Source organism: Gastrolobium bilobum, unplaced genomic scaffold, assembly GCF_033153095.1.
Source record: "Gastrolobium bilobum isolate Gb01-03AN ecotype WA unplaced genomic scaffold, APGP_CSIRO_Gbil_v1 utg647, whole genome shotgun sequence".
Lineage (NCBI taxonomy): Eukaryota > Viridiplantae > Streptophyta > Magnoliopsida > Fabales > Fabaceae > Gastrolobium > Gastrolobium bilobum.
This window is the reverse complement of record NW_026899122.1, coordinates 170,640-180,834: the sequence shown is the minus strand read 5'-3', so window position 1 is coordinate 180,834 and position 10,195 is coordinate 170,640. Positions and strand designations below refer to the sequence as shown.

Here is a 10,195-nt window from a genome sequence, read left to right as displayed (position 1 = left end):
TATATCATTTTAGATTTTAATCGTTGATTTCCGTCCATCAACGGTTATAATCTATTGAGTCAAAATTATTAATTAATTAATAATAAATTTGACTCATTAAATTTGACCTAATAGATTATAATCGTTGGTGGACGAAAATCAATAGTTAAGATTTAAAATGATATAAATTTATATACTTTAAAAAAGAATAAATGTTTTTCTCATCTTATATAGTTAGGTCTGAAACTGACGGTTGCCGTGTTTCACCGTAAAGCATGAACTGAAGAGAGAGGAGTTTTGTTCCTCAATTCATGTCCCATACGCAAAGTAGTAAGTAGTCTAATGTTACTTTAGGCACAAGAGCTCCTTTGGGCTTTGGTGCATACAATAATGAGAATATGACATGATAGATTACTACAGGATTGAACATTTTTGTTTTCATCCCACAATTTTTTTTTTTTCATTTATATGAAAATGAGTGAAACCTATTATATTTATAATGAAGAACTTTTATTTTTATACGAGTGTGGTAGAAAAAAATATGCAACAAAAATAAAAATACTTTTGTCATTATTATATGATATTTTTATTTATTATTTAATGTGTTTTTAGGATATGATAAATTAATCTATTGTTGACTTAATTTATCGTACATGACTACATGCATATTGATAAGGTATTTTAAGGGAGTTTAAGTTTGGATTAAAAAAAACGATGGAATAGGAAATTCTTCTTTTATGGCTATCACCTCTATCCTCCGTCACCATTGTCACTGCCCACTAATTATTATTTATACCCACTAAATAAATTAACTAGAGCTATAATTCCAATTGAATTATTTTGTGTTGCAAGTTGTTATGAACCTATATAAGGGCTTATTTAGTGATAGGCCCAACAAGGGTCAATTCAAGATTTCAATCAGCAATAATTATGGATAGATATCCATCAAGGATACTAATCCTAATACGACAGCATAGCAAGCAGGTCTGGGCCCACATTAGAGACACCAAAGGCCCATCCACACTACCCACATGTAACCTCTATAAATACAAGGTAAATCCTAAAGGTACGGTATGCTCTCTCTCTTACTGTTATGTTGTCACTGTGCATATACACACCCCATTGGCTAACGCCGTCATAGTATTCTGTGCACAGTGATCCGCTTGACTCAAGGGTATCTCATTCATAGATACCTTGGAGAGGGCACTAGATCCAAGATAAACGTACCAGCCTATTGGGCTGGACATCTCTGTCTGAAGGACAGAACACAAGTGAATGTGAATTATATTTTGTGTTAATTTTATTCAAATTGTTATTGTTGTGTTACATACATATATTAACAATCAATTTATTTTTTTTAAAAAAATAGATGGTGAATATATTTATTTGTTTGATAAATTTGTAAGTTATTTTATGCATTTTAATATATTTTACTTAAATTTTAAATAAAAACTAATATATAAATAAATCAAAAGAAGAAAATAACTGCTTAAATTTAACTTTAAAATATATATGAAATTGTGTTATAAAAGATACTTTTATGTATTTATATTATATCACGACTCTATTTTATCTATCTCAAGCACATGATAAGATAAACTACTCTTATCATATCATATTGCTTATAAAAGACATAATAATAAGTCTGCTTACCAACAAAAAAAAAATTAGACAAACCTGAGTTATGGTATGATTGTTATGTTATGTTGAAAATATAGAAATTTGGGTGAAAAAAAATAATTCTAAATAATAGAATATATTATTAACACATGGTATAAAATGATGTGTTATAAAAATATAACTTTAAATGTTATTTATATTATTAAAATTTTCTAATCATATTTAAATAGACAAACAAAAATAATAAAATACATATATCAAAACCATATTTAAGAGATAATATAAAATATTCCATGTTAATCTAGAAAATAATTTGTATTATTAGATATTTTTTATAATCAGAAAATATTTTAAAAAGAAAAAAGTTCACATAATGTAAAATAACATGTGATTTAATTGGCGAAATCAAAAGTTGGTGTACATATATAGTATTTTTATTTCACCTCCTGAAAAAGCATTTTTTCTTACAAAAATTGTACATTGAATAGGAAAAAAAAATTACAGTAAAATAGAGTAAAACCAAAAAATGGTCGAGAATTAGTTCAAACACGCTCATAGTCAATAAATGAACTATGAGTCATGTTGTGTTATTGAATAAGACATTTGAATTGGAAGATATGCACTTTCACAAGGGTTAGAATCTAAGTAGTCAAGATGGAATAATATTGTTTTATAATAAATATGTACCAGAGAGTAAACAATAGAACTCACGTTATGTTGCAAGAACAAATGTGAAAAATTGAAGAAATTTGAGTTCAAAAGACATTTTTTCCTTAAGACAATTTATTTTCTTTATTGATGTCCGAGATTCATGAATAATTTTCTCTTAATATAGAACATATTATATCTCCAAAATGATAGCACTCTCAATTAGGAGCCTCCACGAACACAATCAAATGCCCTATAGAATCACATGCAGATATTATAGTAGAATGCAATATATAGCAGGTATGCAGCGAAGTGTTAAAGAATTAAAAAAAAACTGTCATTTGTACGTCTATTTATAGACACTGTAAAATGATCAAATGGACTCGTCGGGACTGATCGGCAGTGATGCGAACCAGTATTGGAAAATTGAAAATGAAACTCACTGGCTTTTTTCTTTAATCTTGAGTATGAAGTTATCTATGTAAATGTTAAATCCAACATTGGTAACATATTATGAAAAGTTAATTTGCGTAAGCAATCATTTTAATAGTTAAGATTGATTCGTATTGAACAAACATGTAATCTCCGGAAGTTAATTTTGAGTATATGTACGAGTAGAAGGTACGTATCCCTCTCGCTCGTCTCCATAATTTTAGCTTGCGCTTTACGTCATTTGCAAATCTTGCGAAGCACGATAAGTCCAATATGTTCTTTGGTAGTCAGTTTAGCTTACCAATAGTATCACCCAAGTCATTGACAAGAGATTTTTTTTTATCAATATTTAGATAATTTTCTCTGATTTCATCGTAGAATATATGCTACTAATGGATATTTCGTGGAAGATAATTTTTTTCCCCTAGAATTATAATTTTCAAAAATATGGTGAAAAAGTTACTTTTCTAAAAATATTAACAAAAAACTATTTGGTGAGTCAAAATATTATTGAAATTTTATTAAAAAATGTAAAAAATTTCAACACTTGCGATTCAAAGTGTTCTTGAATGATATTTTGAAAAAAAATTTACACAGAACAAAATTTTGGGAAGAAAATTTTCAGAAATCTTATATCAAATATAAGTAAATAGGATTACCATTGTCACTTTCTAGAAATCCCAAAAAAAAATTCATACCAAACACTCCCTTATTATGTATTTTGAATACCAAAACAAATTAAAAATATTTGGTCAAGCGATACATAGTTGACTTTGCTTAAATAAGTTCGTTGATTAAGTCTTTATAAATGCTAAAAAAACACCTTTGAGAATGCAAATTTTATTATTGTGATATAAATATTTTTGATTCGAACAAAATTATCTTTGTTAAAGACATACATGATTTATTAAAAAAAAAAATAAAAACAAAATAAATAATGATTAATAAAGAGAAAAGAAAAAAGAAAAGAAAAATCTTACGTGGTGATGATGGAATGTGTCATGTGTCATGTGTGATTTCATACGTAGCTAGGCTCTGAGCCACTCGCTGGTGGGTTGGACCACTGGGAATAGCTGTTGCGGGGGACCATACAGGTGAAGCACGCGCCTGGAATAGCTGATAAGGTCCGTCCAAGTGGAGAGTGGGGACCATCCAGAATTTTGACTTCAGCAACAGCCGCCGGCTCAATCAATGTGGACGGACTGTGAAAAGTGCTCAGGGATTGTGGTCCCACGCTACTAGTGGAGCCCACTTTTTTGAAGGGTCCGTTTTCTCATGTACGGTCCCACTATCGGGGAAAATGTTCGGTGTTCACGCCAATTTGTCCTCCGATTACATTATATCTCGTGGTCCCCCATCTATTTTTCTATTCTCTCCCCTCTCTTTTTCTTTTGACCTTTCACCTTTACAAAAGATTTTATTTTTATATTTAAGGGGTAGATAGTTTTCTTAATATTTAAAACAAAATTTGTAATAGATTAATAAATGTTTGATAAAAGATTAACGACATAAATTAAACGTAAAACCATTTGCTCAACCATAGATTTACAGTAGGTACTGTATTGTTTTTTCTCTTTTATTATTTTATGATCGGTCCTTTGGCGAGTAAGATTTGAGGGGGGCTTACGTGATTTACTTGATGACCGATTTTGTATTTTTTAGGCACTTTGGATAATATTAGCTAGATATGTAAGTAATCAAAAGTCTGTTGTTTTAAAAAATTTCATTCGAAAATTTGTATTTGCTTTTCGACAATTTCAATCATTTCAAACAAAGGTAGCTAATTTTATCAAGGAATTTCATACTTTTATTCCATTTAGCAATTTATGACTCAACTATCACAAATAGTTCTATAATATTAGGTCAACCAATATTAGTAATTCCCAATAATTTATGGGATAATAGGTTCTTATTTTGTAGGAATTTAAAGTTATTTTTGCAAATTATGTGCTCTCGATCTTGAAAGGATGTACTTATAATATATATTTTTTCATATCGGTTATAATTATGTATTCGGTGAGTATATAGTTACAATATTAAAAGTTATTTTTTTCTTCTATTATAACTATATATTACTAGAAGTTCATAATTTATAGGAAAATTTCAAATTCCTATAACATAAGAAAAAACATATCCATAAATTAATTAATGGTTTGGATTTGGAGAAAATCAATTGGTGTCAAACGTCTAAGTTTGATACCAATATCAAATGATACTGTCTTATATATAGGGATGGCAAAAATGAGTGAACTCATTGGGTTAACTCGTAATCTGCACAAAATGAGCTAAGTTTGGTTGGCAAAAATGAACTGACAACCCGAGCCAGCTCGAAAAAAATCTAACCAATCGGCGGATCAAACGAGTCATTTTGTGAGTTATTCTTTTTTTATTATTAAAAAAAATATAAAAGAATAATAAGGGGTGAAAATTTTCAAAGAAAGTACAAACTTTTTTTTATGTAAGTTTATATTTAGCAATTTTAATTATCTTATATCATATTCATTTTTTTTAAGCTTTAATATTTTTTTATCTTACTTCAATTATCATATTATTTTTTTCATTTTTTAGGCTGTTCCCCCCTCCCCCCACCCCTATTTTTTCAAGTCAACCCTAACACAGCTCGAGTCGAATTGGGTTGAGTTTTATGGCTCAATTTTTTTTGCGGCTCATTTTTCATTTTTTTGATCCAACGGTTATAGTTTAGAAAATTATATTAATTAATTAATTATTAATTACACTATAAATGACAATCGTTGATTTCCGTCCATCAACGGCTGAGATAGGGAGTAAGACTTAAAAGTCTTAGTCTGGAGTCAAAAGAACCCTCCTCATATATATATAAGCAGAATCTTCTTACACCGGTGTAAGAATAATAAATCTTACATTCAATCTTAACCGTTGATTTCCTTTAATCCAACGATTAAGATTGATTGGGTTATTCTCACTAATTAATTATTTATCCCAAATAAATTAAAACCATTAGATTTATGAAAATCAACGTTCAGATTAAGTGTAATTCTTACATCGATCTAAGTTGATCATGTCTCATGTATGTATGTATATATATATATATATATATATATATATATATATATATATATATATATATATATATAAACATATAGGGGTAGGACATTGCAAAAATCAATTAATGTTATTACCAATGTTACTATCAATCAATTTTACCGTTAGATCGATTATGTTGATCTGACGATTATATTTATTTTCACCTTTGTATGGTTATGATTCCTCATATTTAATGTGAAAATATTTAATGTCAAAACATTAAATATGGAAAATCATAACCATGTAAAGGTGAAAATAAATATAAAGTATTAAATATGAGAATCATATTCATACATAGATGGAAATAAATATAATCGTTGGATCTACATAATCAATCTAACGGTGAAATTTAGAAGTAGTAACACTAATTAGTTGTTACAATATCCTTCTATATATATATATATATATATATATATATATATATATATATATATATTACTGCTATGATATTTTTTGGAAAAGGAAACAAATTATCCTGGTGCAAAGTGAAGGCACATCATAAATCTTACAATAATAATTACACATTACTTGTCAATAAAACCGTTAACAAAATTCGAATTTAATACTTGTATTTGCTGACAGCCTGACAGAATTCTTATTTTAATAACTGGCCAATAAATTTTCAGCTAATAAATGCGATGCTTTCCTTCATTTTGTAATCCTCAACTCAATTTTTTCTCATACTTTATAAAGGTTTAGGAAAATGTTTTATTTATAAAAACAAAATTACAAACTCTTGCAATTAAATTTTAATTGTTAATTTTTGACAATCTGATGTTATAATTTATTGAAAATTAATAATTAATTAATAAGTGTGATCTAATAAATTATAACCATCAGATTAACGAAAAATTAATGGTTAATATTTGGTTGTCAGAATTTGTAAATGAGAAGAATTATAAATATAGCATCCCCTTTTTGTGTCTCTCTCACTCTCTCTCTCTCTCTCTATATATATATATATATATATATATATATATATATATATATAGGGAGAGATCATTTGACTCCAGAGTCCATCCTAGCCGTTGATTTTCGTCCAACCAACGGTTATAATTTATGATGTTATATTAATTAATTAATTAATTATTAATTACAATATAAATAATAACCGTTGATTTCCGTCTATCAACGGCTGAGATGAGGAGTAAGACTTAAAAATCTTACTCTAGAGTTAAAAGAACCCTCCTCATATATATATATGAGAGTGTTATACTTACCACCAGCTAAATTTATCACCATTACAATCAATCTAATTATCATTAGATTATAATTAAATCTAGTGGTGATTAGTTACCCCTTATAATCTTAATTTGTTTTCTCACATTTCCTTGTTGTCTGCCTCTATCTCTCTCTCTAGGTTTGACAATCACCTCTCTCTAATACAATTCATTAATCGATTCAATCAGCTACATGCCACCCATTTTTATCTCTTTTGCTCTTGTCCTTTTTATTTTTGATATAATATCAAGTAAATTTTATTTTATTTTTCTATTTATTTTTGGTTCATTTTATTTTGGATTTATGTGTTGTGATAAAGTTGTTTTATTCATGATTTGCGTAGGAAGACAGAAGGATTGGATTGTGTGATAGATTGGTAAGTATATTGAAAGATATTAGATTAGCTCAATGGAGCTCGAGTGATGAATAAACCTGAAAAAATAAGAACATTAAGAAAACAATGGAACTCGAACTTTGAAAATCGAATCACTCAAGTAATCAATATAAAAAATCAGAAAAACCAATGATCAAATCAATTAAATGAAGAAAAGGAAGGAATCAGAATAACCTAAGGGGGTGTTTGGTTGGGGTGAAATTTTTGAATACTAGGGATCTGCAGGGAAAGTGAGTTAGATAGGAAAGTTTTTAAAAAGTTGTTTGGTTGGACAAAATTTTACCAGGAAAATTGAATGAAATTTCTGAATGTGTATTTGGTTGAAGATAAAAGATTGATGGGAAAACCCTACGAAATTACAAAAATATCCTTATAAAAACACCTTGTTAATAATGTGTCTCTCTTCCATTTTCGCTGTCGTAGGTAGAAGGGAACTTTGAGAGGAACAAGGTTGGAGATTTTGCAGGTGTTCTGCATTGTACCTATTTCGTTCCAATATGTATCAGTTCTATGCCTTTCTGCAGACGATTTTGATTTCTTCTACTTTGTTCAGCAGGTAAATCATAAGTTCTGCTAATCTTGAATGTTTCTTTTTTCCTTCTTCTTTTCTCATGTATTGATTCGTTTAAGTTTTATATCTCTCTGCATATTTACATTTTATTCTGATTCTTATCTTTGAATTATGAATAATGCAGTGACCTGGATCATACTGTGACACGAAGCAGAGTTGCTGATATCCAAAGACTGGAAAACTTACAGCAGATTTCGGCATTCATGGACTCTGGCATAAGGTTCTGGTCACATGAATGGCAGAAACATGGTACCTGCGCTGAATCTGAGATTGATCAGTGTGAGTACTTTGAAACAGCTCTCAAACTGAAGCAGAAAGTGAACCTTCTTCAGAACCTCAAGGATGCAGGTACACGGCACTTTATCTAGCTCCCAATACAAACTTAAACAGACAGAATTTTTAAGCCTCTGATGATGAGAGCTTAAAAATTAAGCATATTTACAAAACTCTTTCTAATCATTTTAAGGAAAATGAATTTCAGGGATTGAACCAGATGATGAATTTTACAGCCTAGACAGCATTAAAGAGGCTATAAAACAGGGTTCTGGGTTTACCCCAGGGATAGAGTGTAATAAGGATTCAGGTCATAACAACCAGCTTTACCAAGTTTACATGTGTGTGGACACTTCTGGCTCAAATTTCATTGAGTGCCCTATCTTTCCAAAGAGCAAATGTGATTCACAAATACAATTCCCCAAGTTTTAAGAGAATTTAGTTGAGCAGAACATTGTTTAAACTTGTTGCTTTCTAGTTATTATAGTACTTCTAATCTTTCATAAGATGACTATGCAGCCATCTTCCTTTGTATGTATGTGCCTTGTAATAATAAAAAGTCTACGGGATTGTGATGTAGATCGATAAATTTACATCAGATTGCCAATTCGGATTTTGAATTGAGCTCTTGCTATGTAGGAATGTCAAAGGGACCCCCTATCTCATACTGATTTTATCCCACAATTTAAAATGCTTACAAAATGAAAAAATAGTATATCCAATTTGAGGATTGAGTGGTGAATACTATTTTGTGTAAAACCTTTTGAAACTGATTAGGAAATGGTTAAAAATGCAATCCCAATTGACGAGTCATTGTTTGTGTGAAAATAATTTAAACGGCCTTGTGCTATGTCATGCTCATTCACAATGCAAAGGGTTACAACTCCTATAATGTCCTCAATGAAAGCATCGGTCACATTAATAGAAACTACATTAAAAGTTTGATATACTTGATATTATCTCAAGAAGACTCAAATCCACAACAAAGTAAAACTTTAGGCTGGTGGTTATTCCATTGGCCATCATGTTTAACCATTAACATGAACTAATATGATTATGAACTAACCAGTTACTATACAACCCATTCGGAAGCCATCTTAATAAAAGAAGCAGTTCCTGCAAGATGCAGACATCCAAACAAAAAACTGTAGATCATTGTAATTTAACCCCTTGAGGTAGCTGTAAAATACATAGGAGGACCTAACTCTATGCTAACAGTATGGGCTAAACTATATCAAAGGTAAAAGGGCCAGTAAAACTCTTTTTTCATGAAACTAGCTGCAACATTTCCATTATATACCATCCTTGCCTCCTTGAAAAATCTATATATGGCTTGGTCTCCTCTTCCCAGAATCTGTTCTATGGCGCTTTACATGTTTTGCCCAGGCAACTGACCCACCCCCGTGCATGGGGAGTTTGTTGAGCCACTCTAGCATCCTTTGGGGTTGAACCTGACCTTGGACTTCTTATAACAGGACCCATGCTAGGTGGAGAAACAGGACCAGCTGATCCAGTCCTAGCCTTTGATTATTTTGATGAAGCAAGACATTGATCTGACAATAGAATTGGTAAATTCGTTCCACCACCAAAGCTTACAACAAGACAACCTCTCATTATCAAAAAATCATGAAAAAAACCATTGGTGAATAACAAAATATGATCAAGTAATTGCCATCCAGGAAACCAAATCTGATTCATAACAAGATTTAAGTATATCTTCACTTGAGGCTTTAAGCCATCAAAATAATAAATGAATCAATTATGAAAAGCAACAGGACATTGGAAATCTGCATTATAATCTGCATGTATAAAGAATCAGAAATTGGGTATGGAACGATTTTGAGGAATTTAGCTCAGCTTTTCCAATTTCCTTTACCATATTTTAAGAGAGAAGCATATAGTAATTCGTTCCAAGTATCTGGTACTCCAGGCAAGCACCAATGACTGCACTGCAATGCATCATATTTCTGGTATATGAAGTTACATACAGC

General features: G+C 30.1%; 1 pseudogene; it reads left to right on the top strand.

The window, feature by feature from the left end:
- The first annotated feature begins 836 nt into the window (after nucleotides 1-836).
- LOC133287402 (ribonuclease 3-like) lies at nucleotides 837-8,646 on the top strand (annotated as a pseudogene).
- Nucleotides 8,647-10,195: the final 1,549 nt, after the last annotated feature.